This window comes from Dysidea avara, chromosome 4 (assembly GCF_963678975.1).
Source record: "Dysidea avara chromosome 4, odDysAvar1.4, whole genome shotgun sequence".
Lineage (NCBI taxonomy): Eukaryota > Metazoa > Porifera > Demospongiae > Dictyoceratida > Dysideidae > Dysidea > Dysidea avara.
Window position 1 is genome coordinate 16934426 of NC_089275.1, and position 20203 is coordinate 16954628.

At 37.5% G+C, this 20203-nt stretch overlaps 1 protein-coding gene and 1 long non-coding RNA gene across 5 annotated transcripts in view; one reads left to right on the forward strand and one right to left on the reverse strand.

Moving 5' to 3' along the window:
• The window catches only part of LOC136253605 (ankyrin-1-like), a 312474-nt gene that overhangs the window by 51677 nt on the left and 240594 nt on the right, over positions 1 to 20203 (reverse strand). The window lies entirely within an intron of this gene.
• Positions 6920 to 8630, forward strand: LOC136252981 (uncharacterized). 4 transcript variants are annotated; one of them, XR_010699887.1, is made up of 7 exons: positions 6920 to 7126; positions 7249 to 7353; positions 7610 to 7674; positions 7735 to 7763; positions 7814 to 7946; positions 8370 to 8434; positions 8494 to 8630. It is a non-coding gene; the product is annotated as an uncharacterized lncRNA (long non-coding RNA). The 4 variants fall into 4 exon arrangements; XR_010699888.1 differs by having other exon boundaries at positions 6920 to 7062; XR_010699889.1 differs by having other exon boundaries at positions 7072 to 7353; positions 7854 to 7946.

Sequence of the window (20203 nt, forward strand, 5' to 3'; positions counted from 1 at the left end):
CTCAATTGTCCAGTGTACGTGGACTGTACACCAAGTGTACGTGGACTGTAGTAACATCAAGGACATTGTGGATCTTCAGGTCAGCAGTGCTACATACATAACCTGCTCTAAACTTGGCAACTAAGATCAAGGTTCGGGGGTAAGTAGACAAAGGAATTTTATAATGTTGTGCGTTCTTTAGTTCTCAATTGTCAAGTGTACGTGGACTGTACACCAAGTGTGCGTGGACTGTAGTAATGTCAAGGATGTTGTGTATCTTCAGGTCAGTCTGTGTGTATACTAAGAAATTTTTGTATTACCTCAAGGGTGTGATGAATTTTCAGATCCCCAAATCTGTCATTTGCGTAAAAAGTGACAGATTTTTAGCTGTATAGTATTTAATGCCCTGTCAATTTTACAGGTACAGGGTACTTGGTCATAGCATGTGGTTTTCTCACTAGCAGTGGTACATACGTAAAGATCAAGGTTCAGGGGAGTAAGTTTATATAGACAGAGCAATTATATAATGTTATGTGTGTTCTTTAGTTCTCAATTGTCAAGTGTACGTGGATGATGAGGCCTGATAAGATCTTGGCATTATATCTCAGTTGATTTACTATCTTCTGAATTTCCAGGATGAGGTGTACAGTTGTGATGGGACTAACTACAGTGGAACCTGTCTTAGTGGCCACCTGTATAGAAAGGCCACCTCTTTAAAAAGACCAGCTTTAAATTCCCTTAGTGAGAAGTTTATACACTAATTTACCTGTCAGCCACCTGCCTATTAAGGCCAAGAAATCTTGGCCCAAAGGTGACCAGCTTAGACAGTTTCCTCTATATCCCATTTTATTGTCAGAATTTTATTGTTAATGTCACAAACAATTAATGTGATATATTTCGTTATGTAACATGTGTATTAATTAAATGACATGCATGATGAAAGCCACAATGGGAGTGACTACCTGCTGTTAGGGTGGGTAATGCTATGTAACAAGCTGGTTTGAGCACCACCAGAACACACAATACGCCATGTGCGGTGTGGCACTAAATGGAGTTTAAAAGATTTCTGCTTAAAACACCTTCCCTAGGGAACTTATGGTCCTACACACTTTTACAACTTGTTTATCAGACATTAGGGCTTGTGTCCACATTGTGTCTTTAAAAGTTATTGTAGGGATTAGAGGTTTGATCGAAGAAAATACATGTATGAACAAACCAGGATTAGATAATGCCAGTGTTAGATGGACTGTACAAACATGGGTAAGTTGACTGGCATAAAGTGACGCTAGGTGTAATACAAGGTTGAGAAATAAAGCGAATTATGTCTAAATACGTGGTCGCAAGAAAACTGCTACTACTACTACTACGAAAAAAGTTTTTATTATGTAACACAATACAAACCTATTGAGAGATGTTGCATAATTCAGGGCTAATATTGCAAAACCGTCCCTACACGTAAATAACTCACAGTAGTGGCTGCACGTCTTTTAATTGGGCGTGCGCTTTGTAGTTTCTTGGTCGTGGGCCTCACTACCATGAGTCTTTATTTGTAACTGAGCTCTATACAGGTGACTTGTTTGTAGCTGAATTGTCTATAAGATTAACTGTTTTTAGCTGAACTCCCTACAGAATAACTTGCAGTGCAATATAATTCTATAATGGAGTAAGTTATAAATGTAACTGAATGCTCTATTAGGGTGACTGTTCTATTAGAGTATCTCGATCTCACATTTGCTACACATAGTTGCCTTTCAAATCACAATTCAATAGTTTGCTATCCGATTCTTCTGTTCTACTGCAAGAACTTTCTATGATGATTATTCCAGCTACACATCGATTTTCAGCTTATTGTTCTAAGCGGTTTTCCTGGTAGGCATGAAAATTAATAGTTTTTTTATTCATAAAAAATCAATCGCACAATTGTGACACAGATTGGATTTTGTGTCATATCTCGATGGCCTTTATCTGGATTCCTTTCAAACCACATAAAGGCACTCCTACAATAGTTACTCCATTTACATAGCAATTTTCAATGCATTCCTTCAAGGGGTTTACCCTGTGGTCGTGACAGACCTTCCACCTTATTTTACGAAAATAATCGGTAATAACTCAGCGAATGTTCATCGGATTCCTACCAATCTTGGTATTGAGATTCTCCATGATGAGCCCTTTAATTATACCAAATTACAGTTTGATTGGAGCACGCATTTGCATTTTATGGCAGATTTTGTAAAGTGTGCGAAAAGAAGAAGTAAAACTAAAATAAAACTGTTCTCAGGGATGGATCTAGGATTTATAAAAGGGGGAGGGGGGCTAATATGCAAATCATGCTGGAACTAGGGGGTCTGGGGGCATGCACCCTCCTCAGGAAATTTTTGAAAATTAGATTCTAAAATACTGCAATTTGGAGACATTTCCACATAAAATTCATATTTCTGCCTGTAGATATATTACATACTGCCTTTAGATGTATATATGGCTCTGCAGCATTTGCTAAAAGAAAGGTTTGGGTAGGTTTAGACAACCAAGCATATGATGCACCCACTCACAATTGCATGCATGATAGGTTGAAACTGGAAAATTTTGAAATTTTAGATTGAATCTGAGAGCATTTTCAATGAAAATTGTGTAAGTATACTGGTACCGGTAATAACTACACAAGTAGATGAACCAGCCTTTTAAACAGACAAATGCAGTTCATTGTATGTATAGGCGCAGGTAGATTTGGCATAACAGAACCAACTTTTATGCTTACACTGAATGTTCTATTAAAGACATTGGGTGACCTGCAGTTCGGATAGTGGGGTTGGAGGGGTTCTTTTCCTTACTTTGGCCCCTTTTCTGTTACACCTTTCCAGCTATAAGTCATTAAGTCTATAAGTCCTTGAAAATAGGTTAGGTAATCTAAAGGCTACAGCACATGTTGCCATAGACCTTCAGTGCTGGTCACTGTAAAGTGTTAATAATAATAAAGTAGTTAGGTGACTGTTCTATTAGAGTATCTCAATCTTGTGCACCTCCAATGCTGATCCTGGTCTTCGTTGCATAAAATTTTAGCATAAATACACTAATAATGACTTGGAAAGATGTTTATAAGGTGGGTTTATGAGTGTTTGCATTATTAGTGATCATATAATTACGCTAAGACAAAATTTCATTATAATCCTCAGCATATTGATCAAGTAAAGCCTGAAAGTGAAGGGGGGGGGGCTTCAGCCCCCAAAACCCATCCCCTAGATCTGCCCTTGGTTCTATACCATATGCATATTTTGTACCATATGTGACCAGATTTAGCAAAATAAACCATATGGGTGCAAAAGGCAAAAGTGAGATAACACCAGCATGAAGTTGCTGCACTATCAGGCTAACAATTTCCATATCAAACTAGCCTTCAACTTGTCGGATCTGCTTTTGGTGGACCATTCTCTGGCAGCTTGTATAAACATTCCAGATGTCAGTACAGGTCTGTGAACAACAGGGAAGTGCTTTGGGGAGTTCATGCACTCTGGACAGACGAGCAGGGAGCTGAATGTGTGATGAATGTCTGTTTTGTGAGATTTTAGTCTATTCCCTGCCTCTGACAGGCCGTTTTGTGGCCTGGTGCCTTTATTTACCATTCTCGTCCATTTTGTAGTCTATCTCTTTCCCTCCCCGCCACCCCCACCCCTTTATGAGGACTCGTGATACAGCAACACTGGTGAAAAAACTATCTAAAATGGCAGGAAACTCTACAGAGATTACCTTGGCCACTAGCTGCTCTTGAAGGTTGTGAATTGCTCCATCTTTGCTGAAAAATCCAAACATGTAGCTTCCAAGGCTGGTGAGTAACAAAGCTTTAAATTATTAAAATACGTTTTTCTCTGACTCAACAATGCGCCCATAAGGGTGATTTTCTGAAATCCAGTCACATATGTGTATGGTACATACCGTACGCATATACGCATATACGCATACGGTACAACCATACGTGTATGGTACAGCAATCCGTAGCACATAAGTATAGCTAATCTGCCTGGTACGTATGCGTATAATATCAAGCAGAAGGTTTTGCACTGCCATACCTATTGACTATGCCTGATGGTACTCTGCTTTCATTTTCTTTTGAGGAGGAGGGAGGGTGAAGGAGCTAGTCTCTCTTAGCAGTTTCTGTTCAGTGAAGATTGAGATACTACAATAGAGCAATCATATTTTGATCCGATTAGTTATTTGATCTATTCTCTAGGGCTGGGATGTATTTGCTTTACAGCGATTAAGATATAATTTGCTTTACTGCATGATGCATAGCTACCTATTTAAAATAAAAGAATATTGATGGCATGATAAAAATGAGGAAACTGACATATTATTTTGCTAGGACAATATTATTATGACTAGTGTAAAAATAATCCACCCCAAAAACACCTTCACTGTAAAAAAGGTGCGCCCAAGAAACTACAAGTACCTGGAACCCAATGTAAAAAAATAAAAAGAAAACAGCTCAGATGAAGTGAAAAGTAACTGGTAACTTAAAGAGCTGATATCTGAAGCGGCCAAGAATGCAATTACTAAAGTTTAATCCATGTAAGAACACCTTGGCTATAAAACAGGTGTGTACATGAAAGTAACTTGCAACTGAAATGACTGATATCTGAAGCGGCCAAGAATGAATGGTCATATACAACTAATTCAAAAATTTAACACTGAACCTTTATAATTCAGCTGTGTTCTATATTCACTCTTGCTGCATCGTAAAGTAATTTCTTTTAACTTTAATTGGTTGGTAATTTGGCCGCCTTTTTTTGCTCTACTATACTGACTATTAAAAAAGGCGGCCAAATTACCAGCCAATTAGAGTTAAAATAAATTACTTTACGATGCAGCAAGAGTGAATATAGAACACAGCTGAATTATAAAGGTTCAGTGTTAAATTTTTGAATTAGTTATATATGACCGTTCATTCTTGGCCGCTTCAGATATCAGTCATTTCAGTTGCCAGTTACTTTCATGTACACACCTGTTTTATAGCCAAGGTGTTCTTACATGGATTCAACTTTAGTAATTGCATTCTTGGCCGCTTCAGATATCAGCTCTTTAAGTTACCAGTTACTTTTCACTTCATCTGAGCTGTTTTCTTTTTGTTTTTTTACATTGGGTTCCAGGTACTTGTAGTTTCTTGGGCGCGCCTTTTTTACAGCGAAGGTGTTTTTGGGGTGGATATCACTCATTTTTGTCAGTGATAGACTCTACATTTGGTTTAAAAGGTAATTTTTTTTTGGAAATGAGCAATTAACATTAATGCAGAATATTATCTTGGAGAGTCAGTAAAATCCATACATAATAATGATTGTTTCATAACAATGTAAATTCGGAAGTATGAATTTACGGTGTAGTATGACTGTTCTATTAGAGTAAATCTATCTTTACTGCCTGCATGTGACAAATATATCTCATATCTGTGCATGTTAAATGCTTCAGACACCTAATTAAACTTGCAAGTGACTAATTAGTTCACAGTTGCTACACAGCTATAAATACATTTGTAATTGTTATCACCATAATCATTTATCATGTTATAACCATTTTTTAATATTTTGGTCACAACTTCAGGATTAGAGCAGCAGAGAAAGGAATAGAAGACTCAACCATCAAGACTTCTATATGGGAGATGGAACAGTATTGCGATGGACAATGCCGGTACTAACCCCTCAAGGGTGTTGCAGTACAGTATAGATGCAAGACCAGAGCCTCGATCATCACGTTTTGACTGTGGTCACAACTTCAGGATTGGAGCAGCAGAGAAAGGAATGGAGGATTCAATCATCAAGACTCGGGGAGATCGAATAGTATTGCCAAGGATAATGCCAGCACTAACCCCTCAAGGTTGCCACAGTGCAGTATCGATACAACCACTCCAACCAGTGCATAAGACCAGAGCCTCGATCATCACCTTTTGACTGAAATTTTTATACTTGATGAAGCAATTAAAACAAAAAAGTTGTAGTACTTATACTTTCCTGAGGGAGCATGCCCCCAGAGTCCCAGACTCCCTTGCCTGTTCAGCAGAATAATAGGATTGAGCCTTACTACCACTTTCACCTTTATTCTTGGCCCGGATATACATATCGGCAACATAATACAGTAGCTGTAGATAATGCCCCTAGGCAGAGCTATAGGGGTGGGAAATTTTTCCCTACTATCACACTATCACAGTAGTTCTTCTCGCAGTTCTTTGCCTGGCCATCATCAACTGCTGTCAAAACATTAGTGTCGTCCCCCAGACCCTTCCTCAAGCATGCTTATCACACAAAAATAACTTAGTTTAGCAGTGCACAAACAATTATTGACAGCATATGTACACTTACCGCATTGTTGAACCATGTATACCACCAGAATCCACCGTATTGACAACTAACACGTGATCTATTTAGGGGAAATCTCGTGGAAAGTCCCTAATTACCTTAAGCGGACACTCGTGATACGTGGTTTTAAATTGAATGGTTTAAGAATGTAACTAGATGGTGAGGCGCACTTTAATCGGCTCGACTGTAATGAGGAACTCGAGCCCCTCGTGAGAAACTACATCGCTTGAGCAATGCTTGAAGATGTAAGAGTCAAGAATACTGATCGAGGTACTCTATGATATATGCCGGTCTTGAATGCTAACGGAAACGAGGAGTGAAGTTTGTGTAACGTGTCACATCGCCACACACTAATTCACCGTGTTTGTGCGATAGGGTTTATGGACCTGTCCACCAGATGCTGAAAGGAAATTCATTCCACCACATGTTGAAAGGAAATTCATTCGAAATTCATTCCAACTTGTGAAGTTATTGATATACTCATTGTTGGGGTCCACGGGGACATCGATGATCATTTACCAGTCAGCTGTAAGTAATGTCACAACAGAAGGAAAGAAACCATTTCCATACCCAGGCTATGGCATACTGATTTTCTTGGTCAGTTTATGTACACTCAACCACAGATCGAAATGTAGAACTTTGGTTGCAGGTGGAAAATAAACACCTTTTTACTCAGTTACAAGAGATTCACCCAGCTGGGATAAAATGTTGAAGTGAATGTCATTAGTACTAACTTGTTCATCAGGTATTGGACAATTCCTAGTGTCCAGATTATGCAGTTGTCCTCATGTTCAAGTTTACACGTTTAGGCAAGTTCCACAACGTCCTATAATCTATTACTATATCAGTGTGGAATAATGCTTATATAATATTTTTCATATTCCAGGCTTTAGGTGTATTGTATTTAACACCTGCTTGTTGGTTTTTGCAGGCCATCTGGTCATACTGGTTTATCCACTAGCAGTTGAATGTGATCATGGTACATATGTAAGTTGAGACCATGCAAGAACAAAGATACAGGTGTCATGAATTTCAGGTCAGTTAACGTTCAGAGGAATTGTATTATTGCAATTGTTCTTTTTGTAGTTATCAATTATCAGTGACCAGTTTGTGATAGCGTACTTTTGTTTGACCAATGACCTAATGTTCTGGTTTACATGTTTACCCAACAGTTATGTTACTCACTTAACCTGCATTTGGGATATATATATTTTTTAGTTCATTTTGATTATCCATCCTTTATTGGTACAGCCTGGCATATTGATTTTTTGCACATTCTCTTTTTAATTCAGTGCCTGCTGGATTGTTTCATCAGATATCGAAACAGGTGTCTTTGGTGTTGCGACCGATGTTCCAGGTCAGTTTGCATGTGTGTTTAATTTAAGGTCGACTTCAGTGCCTGCTTATTCTTTTACAGGTCTCGGTATCGAGTGTCATGAATTTCAGGTCAGTTGACGTACAGAAGAATTGTATTATTGCAACTGTTGTTTTTGTAGTTATCAATTATCACTGTATACTAGTGATGTGAATTTGCAGGTCAGTCTACTCAGATGTATCGGGTATAGTGTTGATGGGTTCAAACAAATATCCAGTGTAGACTGTAGTGGCATCAAGGGTGTTAATTTCTAGGTCAGTTTACATATTGTGATGTTAGTGATTTTTTCCTAGTACCCAGATGTTAAGTGCATTGTATTTAATGCCTACCTGTTATGTTTTTAAATTATGGTATATCAGTGTAGACAGTACAACAGTAAGCCTTCTGTGTTGTATAGTAGTAACTATTTGTTTCATAATTATGCTGTTGTCCTGGAATGGCACAATTTTTGGGCAACCAGTGTGAAGTCCAGTGGTACAAACATTGTATTATGACCAAGTTGTGATAGCGTACTTTTGTTTGACTAATGTCCTAATGTTCAGGTTTGACATGCTTACCCAACAGTTATGTTATTCATTCACTTAGCCTGGGATATAATTTTTGTTCATTTTGATTATCCATGCTATTATTGATACAGCCCGGCATATTGATTTTTTGTACATTCTCTTTTAATTCAGTGCCTGCTGGATTGTGTCATCAGATATCGAAACAAGTGTTTTTGGTGTTGCGACCAATGTTCCAGGTCAGTTGCATGAGTGTTTAATTTAAGCTTAACTTCAGTGCCTACTTATTCTTTTACAGGTCTCAGTATCGTCATGCTGACATACAAGAAATCATCACTATTGTTGGAACTATTTTTAGTCAAGTCTTGATGTGATGTTGATTAACGTTGTTACACATTGTTGTATGTTTACCGTATGGCAAGAAATTTTCATGGCCATCATGAAATTTGAATATTGTGTAAGTTGTGTGGAACAACCTCAACTCATACATGGTCACTGGCAAACCATGAACCACATTCGAGCCACAACACCACAAACCACATTCGAGCAATCCATTACAAAATTTTGTTGCACCATTTGTGTGTGCATAATACTTAATGAAAGCCACAACACAAGCTACATGGTAAACACTACATAGAGGTGGTAACCCCTAAAGGCTTGTTACCTTTTGTATTAACCTTATCGGCCTTTGTGGTTAATCTATTAAAAATTACATGTAAATAGAGAATTGAAGAGTATGCTTAAAGCACCTTCGCTAGTGATTTTGTTCTTCACACCATAAGACAACTGGCGATTTATAAACGCTCGCATGGGGTGTGGGACTAAATGGAATTTAAAAGATTTCTGCTTAAAACGCCATCCCTAGGGAACTTACGGTTCAGCACGTTGTCACAACTTGTTTATCAGGCATTAGAGTTTGTGTCCACGTCGTGCCTTTAAAAGTTATTGTAGGTATTAGAGGTTTGATTGAAGAAAATACACGTATAGGCAAACCAGGATTGGGTAATGTCAGTGCTAGATGGACTATACAAACACGACTATGTTGACTGGTATAACGTGACAGTAGTTGTAACATAAGGTAGAGAAATAAAGTGAAATACGCCTATTTTTTATTTTGCGATGGTTACTTTTTTATTTTAGCGAGGTCGCAAGAAAACTATGATGATGATGACGACTCCTAAACATTTTTTTATTACGTAACGCGATACAAATCTATTGAGAGATGTTGCATAATCTAGGACTAATATTGCAAAACCGGCCCTACACATAAATAACTCACAGTAGTGGCCGCGCGTCTTTTAATTGGGCGTGCGCTTTGTAGTTTCTTGGCCGCACGACTCACTACCGTGAGTCTTGATTTTCAAAAATTAAAATATGGGAATAGAGATCACTGGAAAAAGTAAAGCAACAAGGGTCAAACAAGCCAGCATGTTAAACACACAGAGATCTCTATTTGGACTCAATGGATGTGGTATATAGCTAGAGACTAAGAAAAATGGTAGTTTTATGTAAATAGGGGCAGATAAGTACTGAAAATAATCAGTAAGCACTGAGAATGCTTCTGTATTTGAAAATTATTTTTACACTAGTTTGTTTACCTATTATAAATTCATTTATGGTTAGCTATAGGCACCAGCCTATTATGCTGGCATAATTTTGAGCATAATAGGTGCCTGAAAGCATCAAGCATAATGCTAGCATAATAGGCAGAATAATTGTCATACTGTAAGCAAAAATGCATGCCACAGAAAAGGTTGACTTACAATAATAGAACAGTCGATGCCACTGATATGGAATTAAGTAGTTATCTGACATGACTGTTGTTATAGTTTACAGAGCTTGCACAATGAGTACTTTTTACATTTAACCAGTTGTTCATAAGCCAAAGTTTATCATTATCCATAGAAAGTAACAAAACATTGGAACTGTGGCAAAAATTTTGAGCATAATTATGAGCATAGTAGGCAAAAGTTTTGAGCACAGCAGCATAGCATAATGGATAAAGTAAAAGCATAATAGGATGGTTCCTAGTTAGCTAACATTATAATAAGACGTGCTGGTGGTGCTTGATATTACATAGACTAAACATGTATATCAAGTTAGTCATCACATACAGTAGGTATTAAGTAGTCAGCTAAATTAGAGTTAGCAAACATGTTTTCATACTATTGAATGTGCTTTGTACCATACAGCTTTGACATATTCAACTATAGGCAGTGTATAGCATGATGTGGTTAGCAATAGTGTGGCTTCAGATTTGTGCAGCTATGTGATCACAATCAAGTCAAAGGTAACGATATAAGGTTTCCAAATGAAAGTGTTAACATAAATAGATTGGATACTTATTAACAAAATTAACACATTGGTTACCCTTGCAGAAACTTAGTCAAAAAATCAATGGCTAAGTGAACCTACAAGAAGCAAAACTGCTTGAGAATGGGTGTTATCATTGTAACATGCATTTAAGAATAGGTCATGGACATGAAGAAAGAGATAGGAAGGAAAATTATGTAGTTTTTATCCCCAAAAGTACTTACATTTTGCTCTAGCCCTGTGAGGAAAAAAATAATAATTATATAACCAAGTAATAATAATAATAATAAGTGATGTCATAGCATAAGCAAATCAATTATCGACCGACGTCTATTATTGGCCAACTTGACGTCTATTATTGTCATATAGAATCCAGATACAAAAACGGGATTTCGCTACACTAAGCAACCTCGTGCTGTGTTGTTTTGCTGTTCTAGCAATTTAAATCAACTTCTGTTCACGTTGTATTGTTGGTGAATGACAACAGGTTTGTTTCTGATTTATTTTGTATGTGGTAGTTTGTTATTCTTGGCATGAAAATGGTATTAGTAGCATACTGAACTTTATCCATGTTATTTCTGTTGTTTTAGTGCACACTGACCCTTACACATGACGTTCGACGTAAGAAGAGGCTGACTGCTGTAATTCAAAAGGCTCTAGTGATTGACTCTGCCGGAATAATCACCCTTCCCAGTGGAATAATGTTTGTTTACACATATACGCGTCTGTTTACGAACCTGATAGGACTTGGAATTCATGTCTTTTGTACTGTTGAAGGTAGTTTTAACCACAATAGATTAGTTGCTGTAGAGAGACGGGAATTTCTGATCATTTATGTGGACAAGAAGACAGAAGGACCCTCCGTAACAGTTGGAAGTGATGAGCATGGAGATATATAGGAGGAAATAGCTTAGAAGGTTTGGAGAATCAAAGTTAAGTCTTATAAGACTATCTAAACAGCAGGAGAATTGATTACAAAAGCAAGGGAGTGTTTGTAAAATAAATTACACCCACACTTTCAAGCACGGTTTACTACATTACACTTGGTTTTAGAGGTTGGAGGCTTGTCACATGCTGTCAAGTGTTGAAGATATGTTACACTACTCAGAAGCAAGGCGTACATAGTGAATAAGAATCCCATAGACAGTGGATAGAGGTTGTTGGTTATTATTTAAAGACAAAGAGCTTGTATGGCATCGGTTACATTGCCGTACAGCAGGAAGCAAGTTAACTATGGCTCTTCACAGTGGCACCAGGATTACTGTGGTGACCTTTGTAACATCCTAGATGAAATATTAGTGCTGTGTAATTTTGTTATAAAATGTGTTTAAAACATTAAAATACTGAAGTGTATGTTTTATTAGAAATTGATTTAACCGTATTTCAAAAATCACGCATAAGATTTACTTGAAATTTTGTTGGAATTACAATTAGTACTGGTAGACTATTTTGTACTATGAGCAAGATTTAGTTTTGAATTGTGTGGGAATGCCAAGCGAAATACCTCAAACCGGCTGATAATTGATGTACGCAAGTTAACAAGTGGCGATAAACGACGTTGATGGTCGATAATTGATGCCATAAACTGTGTCTTTGGCTGGATGTTACAGAAGAATGCCAGTACCTGGGGAGCTGGTACGTTGTGGACGTCTGGGGTATTAAATTGCCTATCACTGGGTGTAAAAAGTTTGTGCATATCTTGTTCTAAACGAGAATTCTGTAGGTTGGAATACAACCTGGCCGATAATCGATTGCTTATGCTAAATAATTAAGTAATTAATTAATGTAAAGTGAAACTACTTACCACACACACAAATGCTCACCGGGATTGTGTTAGATGATAATAAAACAGGAAAATAAAAGGGATTTTTTCTTTCGTGCCTTCGTTATTGAATAGAGTTTTCCATATTACGCCATCCCTTTTCAGTTCCTGACAACCAGTAACTCGTTAGTTACCACTCGTAAAACCTGTTTGCGTGCTCAGTAACTAATAAGGCCAGTTTGTAGCTCATAGCAACCAATTCAAATGTGCTGCGCCGCCTGCACATTAACAGGCACTTGACTTCTATGAGGGAAAGCACTATTATAATATTGGTGGAAACAATGATGTTTTCTTACTTGGAGGTTAGTTCTATGTAATGTACTCCAACTATTACTTTACTGCCAGTAGTTTTTAGAGTATATATTCCATTTGAGTATTAAAATGCACAAAAGAATTAGAATACACTTACAAGATTTTAGCCTATAGTCAGTAGGGGAAAAGTCTTATTATTGGACCAAATTTACAAGTTTTTACTACTGTCAAATCACTGATACTATGCTGTGTGGTGTGTTATTTAGTGACTAGTCCATAAGTGGCGACTTACTATTTGTAGCTACTGTACAAGCATTGTTGTAGCAAGATAAAATTTCTATGATTAAAGATTCTTGTTTACTGTGCTCAGGATCGAGTAAGGGGCACCAAGAAATAGTTTATCATAGATCAGTCATTCTTATAATACTTGTTTGTGTTTCATGTGTATGCAGCTTCTGTAGACATATCAGTACTGTGCATGTTGTACACTAATGATGTAGTCACATGTGTCATAAGATAAATAATATGCTTTGAACATTAGCTTTAACCATACCATTGCAGTACTGGATGTGCGACTGCTGGTCAAGTCAAATCTATTGTAGATAACATGCTTATAGCTACTAGAGCAATCAAACCAAGCACTGTAATATTGTTAATACTGAGTAATAATGACTACAATAGCAGTGCAAATGTAGATGTAATGAGCTATTCAGTTTGTGGATGGTAGCAGTGTTAGTGGAGTATGTACTAAGACTCTGTCTTATAACAGTGCTGCCTGTTCACATCTCAAAACAAACCCGAAGATTCACTCCTAAACAAATATAAACTTGTTGCTAATTACTCACGTAACACATACATACAGTATGCTATAGGATACTAATATAGTTATGTTCTGGTTAAATGTCTGTTGTTACATATAGCTTGTAATGTATGACTGTGTACAGTACATATGTATGATAACTTACAATATGTGACCACCTCAGGGAAAACCAGTCTAGTTTGCACAAGCATGGGTATTGAGAAAATCGAAATTTTAAAATAATTCGTAAAATTACACATGCTGCAAGAAAAAATATGCAAGTTTTTATTGGGCCAGTACTCGAACAAGGAAGATTCAAATTGATTAAACTATGCACCATCTTACTCATGGTGAGTTCGAAATCTTTGTTTCATTGCTGTAGCCCCAATGGTTTGCGTGTCACGTGAGTTTGTTTACAGAGCAGTAGACGTAAACAAAGTTTTTTTAACAAAACCGCCTTCATATGCCTATGCACAGGTGAATGCAAAGCTAAAACTATACCTTAGTTGGTCTACCAATCCATGGTGAACATTGTAAGCCAAATTCCAACTTTGTAGACTAATCCAAATGGAAGTTATGGCTGCGAATACAAGCACCTGTAGTTTATTTTTAGTATAGTCACTGTACAAATTGATTTCCTTGTTCTTCCTACTTTATAGTGCTGTAATTCCAAAACTACTCACCACAGTAGGCTGAAATTTTGGTGAACCATTCCTTGGACTATGCAGATAATGCTGAGAAATTAAAACAAATATTCAAACTAGACAGGTCCTATTCAGTGTCATACATGGTATTGGGGACATTAGTATATAAGTTGACCATATAATATAATTATGTATGTACACTGAGCACAGAGTTGACGCTTGTGATCTGTATAGTAGTGTTGTGAACCGGTACGGAAAAACTGGTTATTAACTGGTATTGTATTTTGCCCACTTACTTGGTAGACTTATGCTGACAAGTGATAACGTCATAGCAGAACCTCAAAGCGTGTGTAAATGCAGTGTAACAACACAATAATATTTAGGCAATTTGCAGCTGTTAATTTGGTGAAATACACACTATTTAATTTTTATTAAATTTACTGATAAATTGGCACTACACTGTTGCACATGTTGTAGACTGACAGAAGGATGAATTTGTATCCTGAATGTTTCTTGCGTTGAAATGTCTGCCTTGTAGATTTAGTGCTCAATCACATTGAGCTGTCCACTGATCCCTTTCACAGGGTTAGATCATCCGACGCGTAATCAAATACCTAAGTCTGACCTGGATTGGATCATGTGTGCAATGGATCAATTAGTTCACGTTGAAGTGTTTTAATCTAGTCCTGCTACAATCTATTTTTTGTGAGCCACACCCACTTATCATGATCATGTACAGGGTGTTTATCTCGAAGAAATACAGTAAACCTTTGATTTCTTTAGGATGTCATATCAAGTTACACATACAGTGTTAAGGAGTGCTGACAATGTCATCAGTGGACTGCTTATTGAAGCCAAACTACAAGGGTTATTGATGCTGAGTAGAGACCTGACCAACTAATACATTGAAAGTGACTATAGGCATTGCATCATCACTTCGAGGTATGCATTTGTACAGGCTATACTGAAGTAGGATACCCTCCTCTCTTTGTGCATTATGAACTCTTGCTAGTGGCCATGGGCTTGGCTCCATGTAAGCTTACAGACAGCATCAAACATAAGATTCATGCAGACTGTAATACTCTAATTGATAAATGAATACAACCAGAGTCTTATAAGTAGAGTGAATTTGCTAGTTTGTGCGTAAAATCACTGATATGAGCAGTTGTTCTTATAGATAAGACTTGTTCGTGTTTCATGTATACAGCTTCCCTAGACATATCAGTACTGTCCATTTGGTGCATAAAGGCACACATGTAAGAATAATAGTATATATAGCTTTGAGCATCTTTTTTAAAGATCAGTTTCACCATACCTTGCAGCAGTTTGGATGTGTGACTACTGGTTAAGACCAATCTATTGTAGATACACTTTTTTGTACACTTCGTAGAATGAAATAAATTTTATGTATAAACATGGCTTATAGCTACCATAACAATTAAACCTATCACTTTACAATTATATCGGAGTACTGATGGCTACAATAGTGGTGCTAATGTAAATGTAATGAGGTAGTCATTTTGGGAGTGGGTAGCCATGTTAGTAGTGTGCATACTAAGATTCTATCATATAAACTATTGGCATATAGCTTATAATGTATGTGGACAGTATAGACCCTCGCTAATCCAAACTCCTGTAATCTGAACACTTGCTAATCCCAACAGTAGAAATGACTGTTCTATTAGGGTATTTTGGGAACAAGTGTTTGTTCTATTAGAGTATTTGAATAGGGTTCTGTATAATAGTCAATAATCTGAAAAATTTCACTACTTTTATCAACTTGAGAACAGTGCTGTTCAGATTATTGAGAATCCACTGTTTAATAAATTGTTTTAATATCCATTTTATCAAGACACACGGTAGTGTGTCGTGCAGCCCAAGAAGTCGGCGCGCCACACCGTTAGTATATTAACAGGAAGAAAGAAAACGCAATTTTCACACCTATGTAGCTCTGTGATCCCTGATCCGATTGGAACTAAATTTTCTAGAGACGTGCCGTCCAGTTAGGGGAGTCTACATACCAAATTTGAAGAAAATCGCTCTAGTCATTTCCGAGATTCGAGTGAGCAAAATTTCATTTTAATTTCTTTATTTATCTTCATCTTCATCTCTCACACTTCGCAAAATCCGCCATAAAACACGAATGCATGCTCGGATCGGGCTGAAATTTGGCACACTTAAAGGGCTCATTAAGGCGGATCTGTGTACCAACTTTGGTAGGAATCTGATGAACATTCACGGAGTTATGACCGATTATTTGTGTAAAATAAGGTCGAAGGTCTGTCACGTCTACAGGGTAAACCCCTTCGAGGAATCGATTGAAAAGTGATATGTAGATGGAGCAACCATCATAGGAGTGCCTTTTTGTGGTTTGAAAGAATCGGGATAAAGACCATGGCGATATGACACAAAACCCGACCTATGTCAAAATTATGCGATTGATCTTTATGAATAAAAAACTATTAGTTTTTGTGTCTACCAGGCAAACCGCTTAGAGCAACGAGCTAAAAATCAGTATGTAGCTGGAATAATCATCATAGAACGTGCTTGCAGTAGTACAGAAGAATCGGATTACAATTCACTGAGTTATGATTTGAAAGGCAACTACGTGTAACAAATGCGAGATCGAGATACTTTATTAGAACAGTCACCCTAATAAAGCATTCAGCTGTGTTTATAATTTGCTCAATTATATTACATTGCAAGTTATTCTGTAGGGAATTCAGCTACAAACAAGCCACCCTGTAGTCAGATCAGCTAGAAGAAGGTACCTAATAGAGAGCTCAGCTACAAACAAACCATCATGTAGAGAGTTCAGCTACAAACAAATCACCCAGTAGAAAGCTCCACTATGAACAGATCACCCTGTAGAGAGTTCAGTTAGAAACAAGTCATCCTGTAGAGAGATCAGCTAGAAGAAGTCACCTTGTAGAGAGTTCAGCTGCAAAGAAACCACCATGTAAGAGAGTTCAGTTGCAAACAAATCACCTGTAAAGAGTTCAGCTAGAAACAAGTCACCCTGTAGAGAGTTAAGCTAGAAGAAGTTACAATGTAGAGAGTTAAGCTACAAAGAAACTACCATGTACAGAGTTCAGCTGCAAACAATCACCCTGTAGAAAGATCAGCTAGAAGAAGTTACCTTATAGAGAGTTCAGCTACAAACAAATCACCCTGTAGAGAGTACAGCTACAAACAAGTCATCCGGTAGAGAGATCAGCTAAAAGGATCACCTTGTAAACAGTTCAGCTACAAAGAAATCACCCTGTTTCATCTTTTCTTCTTCCTGTGGTAAAGAAAAAAATGATAGGTTAAAAAGCTCTAAAGCCAGCCATAGGCCAGATTTGGGGTATACAAATACAAAAATAAGTGAAATCTAATCCAAAACAGCCAAGCTGTAAAAAAAGAGTGCGGCTCTCAGAAAGGCTATGGTGAAAAAAATTTTAAATCCAAGATGGCGGCCAAGAAATGGCTGTGATGGTAGATTAATGGTAAAAATTTTAATAATGACAATTCATGTGAATTTTGTGCCAAGACCAATGGCACCAAATTCACCTGAATTGTTGTTATTAAAACTTTTACCATTAACCTACCATCACAGCCATTTCTTAGCCGCCACCTTGGATTTCACATCTTTTTTCACCATAGCCTTTCTGAGGGCCGCACTCTTTTTTTACAGCTTGGCTGTTTTGGATTAGATTGTATTATTAGCTTAAAATGTGTGACTGTTATACAACGAAATTAAGTGATGGATAACTCCCAATTTTTCTATGATAGTTCTACTCTGTGTTGGTTGGTCCATCTATTACCCTATAATTTTGATAGCATACTTTAACATTGTTACAAAGTTGTACTGAGCTTTCAGTGTCTTTGTATTGATACTGGTGACATAATATGACCATGTATTTTGTGTATGTACACTGTGCACATGGCTTGCCCCTTGTTATCTGTACAGTGATCCTTCTATTATTTAAAATCATTAAATAATGGAAAGTTAAGACCGATTGATTTATATAGAGAATTCCATTCAAATACTCTAATAGAACATACAGAGTACACAATTAGACAAAATAATAGAATAGAGCAGTCACTTCTGTTTGAATAACAAAACATTTGGGTATCGATAGCTGAACATTAAAGGAACCACTGTACTGGGGCATGTGTGACCTATTAGAGTATTTCGTCATTACGTGAACATTCTATTAGAGTAAGTGTATGTTTTATTAGAGTATTTCAACGTAACTCTATATAAACAAATGGGCTTCACTTATTTGAACAAATTCACTTAACAGGATGCTTTTAACATTGAACTGAAACAGATGTTTGGATAATGGAGGTCCTGCAATACTTATTATGCATCACAGTTTAACAAAGCAAATACAAGGTGTTTTATACGTTAACAAATTTACTTGGTTATGTGTGACTCAGTCCTAGTAATTAGAATAAGAATAATAAGAACATCTGGTCCATGAGTAAGATCGGCCTTACTGGACCTGCTGCACAATCCTCATGTGAATAACAGGCCAGAAGTTGTCTCCGAGTAGCTGCAGAACAGCGTCAGTTGCAAGGGACCTGGCACACTCAATTGAGTACGCCTACCGGCGACAGGGTTAACTGAAAGAACTTATACACTCCTTTTAGGAATTGAATGGCTGGAAGATCACCTAGCCACGCCAGAGACAGTTAGCCAGACCCAGATCCTTGAGGGATAGGAAATAGAACTTATACACTCCTGTTAGAAAATGAGAGGACCAGACGATGACCTCGCCACGCCGGTGACTCCTATCCAGAATTACAACACAGTCTGCCTTGTCTGCTGAAGAGCCCTGAGGATACGAGGGCGAAACAAACCATCATTCATAAAGCGTGGGACTTACTCCCGTATATGAGAGTCGCATCTCCCACAAATCTAGTTGTTTGACTCCTAGGCTAGAACTAAAGAAATGACTGCTGCTGCCCTGATTACTATCCTGATGAAGGGCACCATTGCCGATGGTGACATGGCAGCCCAGAAGGCAGGCTAGTAGATTAGACCACTGAGAGGGCTACCCGTAGATGACAGGCCGCCTCATGGGAGAATGATGAGACACCCCCAGGAAAGGACGCTATTTGATGACAGTGACTTATTATAGCTGGTTAGAGGTATATTGTCTTTATTGACTAGACCCACTAATACATTGTGGCCAACATTGAGGTGCAGGCTGGCAGAATAGATACCCAAGTGGGCCACCTGTAGATAACAGGCTGACCTCAAGACAGTGAAGACCGCTGATGGAAGATCACCAGACAACAACAAAATAATTTATAGAAACTGTTAGGGGGAGGAGGGGAAACCCTCCTCCCCCATTTCCTGTCCTGAGCATGACATTATACTGCTTAGATAGTGCGGTTAACATTTACTGCATTATATTAGGAAGTAATAATATAGTTATGTATTCACACATATCCTGTAAACATCTCATGACCATCACGTAATTACATCATGCGATTATTGTAAGACCACATGCATACTGTATATATGGTAGTAAGCTTTTGCATGACTTGTCCAGACTAATATCTACTCGTTGGGTTAAGAATATAGTGGATTTGAAGGATTCTGGTTAGCCTCACTTACTTTCTCTGCTTGAATCTTTGATAAGAATAATAAGAAGATGAACAAAATGGCTCAAATGGCAGATTTCATTTCTTTAAAAAGTACTTTTATCAATAGTGAGGTGGATTAACTGAAAAATACATAGTAATTGTGCATTTAGTGATAAAAGTACCAAATTTGGCACAGAGGTAGAGGATCGCTTTACTGGATATTTGGACAATGCAGACCAGGCCCCCTTTGATAGGTTCCGCCCACTCAACCGAACTAACAAAATATTAATGTTTAATTGCACAATAAACAAAGAAAATGACAAACTGAACATGAACTCTCTTACCATATCATATAGAATTACACTAATATACCTATTTGGTAGACCATACATGGCCAAATCACACTTTGCGAGTAGTATTTCTACCGAGAACACTGTTGTGACAGTATAGCTATGAGCAACTGCGTTATTAGACTCTCATCATTTGTAAACTTATCTGATGTTTTATGCAATCATGTAGATGTTCTCATATACTTTAATTCATTAAAGAAGTGTTGAAGGTAAGAACACATACCGTACATCCTAGGAAATGTTTATGT